We start from the raw sequence: 7,409 nt of genomic DNA, 5'->3' as shown, positions 1-7,409 counted from the left end.
AAATAAATAAATAAATAAATAAATAAATAAATAAATAAATAAATAAAATAGTTATAGTTAGGAAACACGATTATAAAATGGTAGTAGACTTTAAATGTTTACACTTAACAACCGAAGTGGCGTGATGGAAAACGTCTCTTAATCCTGTCAGTGCATCTTGTAGCTATTTATATAACCTAGTCAGAGATAACATCTAACAGCTGACTCGGAGGCCCTTTGTAAATAGGCCCTGATATGCACAGATAATGCAAGAGCTCAGCCCTGGTCTTAGTGGCCACTTTTGCAAGCGAGATCTACAAGATTTCCGCTGACTGGAGTACTTTGGGTCTGTGTTTACATGGGCCAAAAGAAATGAAGAGATGAGATGAATATCTGGCAAATTCAGGTAACAGCCTCCTCCCCGAACATTACTTTTAAAGGAAAAGCGAGAGGCTTGAGCTGGAATGAGGAGAGATGGATGAAGAATAAGACAACTGTGCACCGGCCTACACGAACAGCTGTGGCCCCAACCATATCACACCTCATGCCTCTGCCTAGCTGCTTTTGTGATGCAGGCCCCCAAAGCCACATTATGTCCCCATCCCATAGGTTGGACTCTCACCCACACATCTCTTTCCTCTAGAGCTTGGGACACCAGAGAGCCAGGCTGCCCGGCAGCTGGAGTCACTAGGATCCCTAGTCTATGCGGGAAGAGAGACAACTCTGGCTGTGGTCAACTGGATTTGAATCCTGTCTCCAGGACGTGTGGCCTTCATTGCTTCATTTCTACATTTCAGTTTCCTAAACTGTAAAATGGGGATAACCACAATTGTAGCCACTTTACTGAGCTGAGGCAATGAACCCTAGATTGTGTAGCTCCTAGTATGTGTTTTCTCAAAGGTGGTGGTGTGTGGTGAGACACCCACAACTAGTTTGAGCACTCACTGATGATTCTTGCCTAAATCAATTATTTGTATGATAGTTGCAAAATGGTAATTTTCCAAGTTCAGCATTCTCTCTAAACTTATTAATTACACTAGAAGATCTTTCCATTCTTCCATTCTTTTATGTACTTATTTCTTTTTTTAATCAGTGTGGATTAACAGATTCTTGTTTTACCCAATGGGTTATAATCCATTATTATCATTATTGATCTTGGTGCTCAACTTTCCCCAGACTTTGATCAGTGAGAGCTTCTGCAAGCTGTTCCCCATGTCCTTTGAATGTATCCTTTATTTTGAGCACTTCTTTATTTGTTATGGCATAACAAAGCATTCCAGGTTCATAGTACATTTTCCCTGCCCCAGTCTTATAATTGGCTTCTTTCTTGAGAAGTCCTGCTTCTTTTTACTGGGAAACAGTATATGGAATCCAACATCTGGGCACTAGGCATGTTTATTGCTTTTAGGTGTCATTGTTTCTAGGCCCTTTCAGCAGAAGAAACTAGAGAATACACACAAATATTCACAAATGTAATTATAGCTATACAGTATTTAAAAACCATGAATTTGTGCTAATATGGCCAATTCCAATTCAACACCACAAGGCTCTTCTTAGCCTTTTGCCATTATCTATTAATATTTTCCTTCTCAACATCATCAATATACGTACTCATTTGCTCGCTCCTACAATACGTAGCAAGTTGTTTAGAATTGCTAGCCCACAACACTGCTAAAACAAGCCCTACTAAATAGAGTTCAAGATTTGCTTGCAATAGGCTTTTTCCTTATAGTGGAAATACTCCGTTCAAAAAGTTCCTCAGGGTGAATTAATTTTTTTAAAACGAAGTTATTTGTGTTAGTTCCCCTCCCTTTTCCTGTGGTCATGCTCTCTATTTTAAATAACATTAGTTCATTTGTTTCTGTTTGTGTTACATCTTAGGACTTCCCCTCCTCCATCTTATTGACTTAGTTTAATTTACTTTTATTTAATTTTGGAGTATGTAAACATTAATGTGGTTCTGGAAGTCCATACTATACAAAGAGATATTCTTTTTACAAAAATAAACTAATAGAGATATGTAGATATCATCTACATCTAACATCTATATCTTTATGTCTTTCCTACATAAAAGATACAAATATATATACTCCTTTGTTCTTTTATTATTATTTTGCTTAACAACATGTCCTAGAAATGACTCCATATCAGTTTAGATATCTTCCTTATTTTTTATAGCTGCACAGTGCTCCATTGTGTGGATATGCCATACAGAGTTTTAATGGATTTTCACATCTCACTTTATCCTTGCAATACCCTGTGAGGGAGAGTGTATGTTATTATCCCCATTTCATAGTTGAGAAAATAGATTCAGAGAGGTAACTGGTGAGTATTGATAGGGTGGGAGCTGAGACTCGGTCTTGAGTTTGAGGCCAGCCCTCCTCTGACTGCTGTGCTATTAGTCTTGAGATCTTTCAACCCTCTATGGCAGCAGTCCCCAACCTTTTTGGCAACAGGGATCAATTTCATGGAAGATCATTTTTCCAGGGGCTGGGGGATGGTTTTGGGATGAAACTGTTCTGCCTCACATCAGGGCATTAGTTAGATTCTTATAAGGAACGGGCAACCCAGGTCCCTCACGTGCACAGTTCACAGTAGGGTACGTACTCTTATGAGAATCTAATGCTGCCACTGATCTGGCAGGAGGTGGAGCTCAGGCAGTAATGCTCACTGGCCCGTGCTCACCTCCTGCTGTGTGGCCTGGTTCCTAACAGTCCACAGATCAGTATTGGTCTGTGGCTGGGGGGTTGGGGGTTGGGGACCCCGGTCTATGTCTTAAGGTAATTCAGTGTTTGTGGGCTAGTCTGGAATGGTGACCACTATTTATAACATATCTCTAGGTTTAATGCTAATAATAATGTGTTCTGAGTTCTAAACAATCACTAAAACAAAATTTAGTAAAGTATCCTACATCAGGGTCCTGAGTGTGTTCCAGCTTGGTAATTTGAGAGGAGTTAGTAAAGGACCTTGTTGTTGTAGGCAAGTAGAAACTAGAACAATGAGACACTCTTTCCTAACCATCAGATTAGCCACAATTAAAAAGTCTGACTATACCCAGTGTTGAGGAGGACATAAAGAAATAGAAATGCTTATATACTGTTGAGGGGAGGATGGATTCAGTCAATCACTTTGGAGAACAATTTGGCAATATTCTAGAAATTTAAGGCTATACATAGCTTTAATGTAATTAATATTTAGTGGGTTTATTAGTACTTTTAAAAATAAATAAGTTAACATATATTTTAAAGTTTTCTCAGTTTTAATCTATAATATGGTAAGTGCTGATAGCTATAACACACATACACAAATTTCACTGTGGTCCTAAATAAACATCAGGAGCATGAAGAGGTACTGAGACAAAAATGTTTTCAAACTGCTGTCCTAGAGGAATGCTGAAATATGCACACAAGGAGAATTATTTTAAAATATTGTCAGATTGTTGATAATAGTGAAAATGTGAACACAAATGTCCACCATGAGAGCACAGACAAATGGAGTGCTGCATATTCATACAATGGAATGTTATATAGAAACTAAAATGAATCAACTTGGATAAATCTCAAAAACCATGCTGCATGAACAAAACAAGTCACAGAATGTTGCATGGAGTATGACACATTTTCTTTAACTTCGAAAATTTTCAAAGGCACAGTGCCTCATGCCTGTAATCTCAGCACTTTGCGAGGTTGAGGCGGGTGAATTGCTTGAGCTCAGGAGTTCAAGACCAGCCTGGGCAACATGGTGAAACCCCATCTCTATCAAAATTACAAAATCTTAGCCAGGCGTGATGGTGCACATCTGTGGTCCCAGACTTGGGAGGCTGAGGTGGGAGGATCACTTGAACCTGGCGGGTGGAGGTTGCAGTAAGCTGAGATCACACCACTGCACACCAGCCTGGATCACAGAGTTGCAAAACAATTTCATGTAACATGTAACATGCATACATCCATGTATGTGTAATGAAAGCTTAAAAACATTCCTGGGAATGATGTATTCCAACTTCAAGATAGAAGGTTTCCACTCTATTATATGGATATTTTAAAAAATATATATCTGAGATAAATATGTGAAAACATTAAGATTTTGTGGGGGTATAAAGGTAATTGTTACTATTCTTTTCTATGTATTTGAAGTACAGAAGAGGAAGGAAGGAGAGAATGAAGGTTAATTAGGTAATTATTAGAGATGGAATAATTATCTGAACAGATTATCAAAGATCCCTTGAAGCAAGAAGAAAGAGCACACAATAATATGAAATCATGCCATGGAAGATTCTAGGTTCTTTGAGAAGCAATTCCTTCCGGAAGGAATTGCTTAGAACCAGAAGGTGGTTGAGGTACTTATTAAAAAGTCAGAAGAAGGAAATGAATATTTACTGGATGATTCTTACGTGGTTGACACCATCTCATACAATATTTTACTGAACCTATACAGAACCCAGCAAGGTGTAATACATAGCTTTTGGGATCATAACACATTATCTCAAATTTACAGATGAGCAAATCAGAGCTCAGAGGGGGGCCCAGGATAAGTACACACAGGAAGCCGACTTTGAGTCCAGGTCTTCTTGACTCAAGAGAGATTTGCACTATTCGATTCTATGTGTGCCTCCTAAGGAGTAGGGAGCACAAAGAGAAGAGATTGGAAGACACAGCATTTCTCTTTAATGATACTTCGTATTTACAGTAACTGAGGGGTTCAAAGAATTCTAGAGCCGCCACAAATTAATTCTCATAAATTATGCTGACTGTATATGAGAAACTTTATGAAACATGAAGTTTCATCATGGTCAAGCAATTTCCCCTCGATTAGAACATTAGTTGCAATGTGTGGAATATAACTCTGTTTTTGTTTAGCAGAATAAAATAATCACACTGATCACATCTGCCTTTTGGGAGAATCTTGATCTTGTTTTTTTCTTTGAACCATGTTTCATTTAATTTTGAACTAGAGAATGGATGAAAAGGACATTTGTCGAGCACTTTTCTGTGCTGTGCTAGATGCCTTCTTACACATGACCTCATCCAATCATCACGGCAATTGTTTGAGGGATTTTTTTTTATCACCCCCATTTTACAGATGAAGCAATGAAGGCTCAGAAGTCAGAAGAGACTTACCCAGAGTGACCCAGCAAGGGGTGCGCGTGCTATTTCCAACTCAGGCCTATCTGGCTTTTTCATGTTATGCTTTTGGACAATTGTTAACCAACCATTCTTAGGATAAGACCTTAAGCTGACTTTGAAATACTTGTAAATTTTTAGGGGCTGCAAAGCTCTCCTTTGTGAGGAGAAACCACACTGCCTGCTGCTCATTGAAGGCTTCCAACAAGCGTTTTGCACGCTGCCCACATATTTTGCTGGCATTGCCCCTTCCTGATGAACCATTGTCTGCTGCTTTAGAAGCCAGGCTTAAGCAATAGTGGAATTATTCATATTATTACTATTGTAATGGTAGTCATTTCAAGCATGAATTCAACATTTTTACTTTTATTGAAGTAATACAGGTACATAGTTAAATGTTTCCAAAAGGCTTAAAACGTTCATAATCAAAGAGAACAGTCCCTTGCCTATCTTCCCTCCACAGTCCTGTTCCCAGAAGGAACTGCTGTATCCTTCTGGCTGTGCCTTCTGCCATATAGTTCCATGTTTAAAAATAATTTGCAAACCTGCATTCTTTTGATCCATAAATTTTAGACAGACTGCATTGAGGATCAACAGTGGTAGATAAGGATTTAGCTCTGTTATCATCTCTCCCCTCTTTTCATCTTCCTAATATACTTTTTTTTCTTTCTTTTTGAGATGGAGTCTCACTCTGTTGCCCAGGCTGGAGTGCAGCGGCACAGTCTTGGCTCACCTGTAACCTCCGCCTCCTGGGTTCAAGCAATTATCTGCCTCAGTCTCCTGAGTAGCTGGGATTACAGGCACCCACCACCACGCCCGGCTAATTTTTGTATTTTTAGTAGGGACGGGGTTTTACCATGTTGGCCAGGCTGGTCTTGAACTCCTGACCTCGTGATCCACCTGCGTTGGCCTCCCAAAGTGCTGGGATTACAGGCATGAGCCACCGCACCCGGTTAATTTTTTATGTATCAGTTTTGTTGAGAAATAATTCACATACTAAGCAACTCACCCTTTTGAGGTCTACAATTCAATGGTTTTCAGTATATTCACAGAGATATACAACTATCACCACTTCCAGTTTTAGATCATTTTCATCACCCCAACAAGAAACATTGTACCCTTTAGCAGTCACTCCCCATTCTTCCCTCCTTTCAGCCCTAGGCACCCAGTCATCTACTTTCAGTCTCCATGGATTTGCCTGTTCTGGACTTTTCATATAAATAGAATCAAACAATATGTGACACTCTCTGTATGGCTTCTTTAGCTGACCATAATGTTTTCAAGGTTCATTCATGTATCAGAATTTTATTCCTTTCCACAACTCAGTAATATTCCATTGCACAGATATACTACATTTTTGTTTATCCATTCATCAGTTGATGAGCATTTGGCTCTGATATGGTTTGGCTGTGTTCCCACCCAAATCTCATCTTGAATTATAGCTCCCATAATTCCCACATGTCGTAGGAGGAACACAGTGCGAGGTAATTGAATTATGAGGGTGGGTCTTTCCCATGCTGTTGTTGTGGTAGTGAATAAGTCTCATGAGATCTGATGGTTTTATAAAGGGCAGTTGCCGGACACAGCTCTCTCTTGCCTGCTGCCACGTAAGGCGTCGCTTTGTTCTTCCTTCATCTTCCACCATGATTGTGAGGCCTCCCCAGCCATGTGGAGCTGTGAGTCCATTAAACATTTTTCTTTTATAAATTATCCACTGTCAGGTATATCTTTATTAGCAGTGTGAGAACGAACTAATACAGGCTTATTTCCACTTTTTGGCTATTTTGAATATTACTGCTATGAACATTTGTGTATAGGTTTTTGTGTGAGCATATGTTTTCAATTCTCTTGGATATATACCTAGGAGGGAAATTGCTGGGTCATACATTAACTATGTTTAGCTTTTTGTGGAACTGCCAAACTGTTTTCCACAGCAGCTGCACCATTTTATATTTCAACTTGCAATGAATGAAGGTTCCAATTTCTCCATGTCTTTGCCAGCATTCATCTTTTTTTTTTTTTTAAATTTTAATCTTCTCATTGGGTATGTAGTTGTATCTCACCATTGTTTTGATTTGCATTTCCTTAATGCCAATGATGGTAAGCATCTTTTCACGTTCTTATTGGCCACTCATATATTTCTTTGGAGAAATGTCTATTCATCTCCCTTACTCATTTCTAAATTGGGTTACTTGTCTTTTGTTATGAGTTGTATGAGTGGTAAGAGTTCTTTATATATTTTGGTTACAAGTCCATTATCAGATAAATTATTTGTAAATATTTTCTCCCATTCCGTAAATTGTCTTACTA

Source organism: Theropithecus gelada, chromosome 13 (genome assembly GCF_003255815.1).
Source record: "Theropithecus gelada isolate Dixy chromosome 13, Tgel_1.0, whole genome shotgun sequence".
NCBI lineage: Eukaryota > Metazoa > Chordata > Mammalia > Primates > Cercopithecidae > Theropithecus > Theropithecus gelada.
This window is presented reverse-complemented; position numbering follows the sequence as displayed.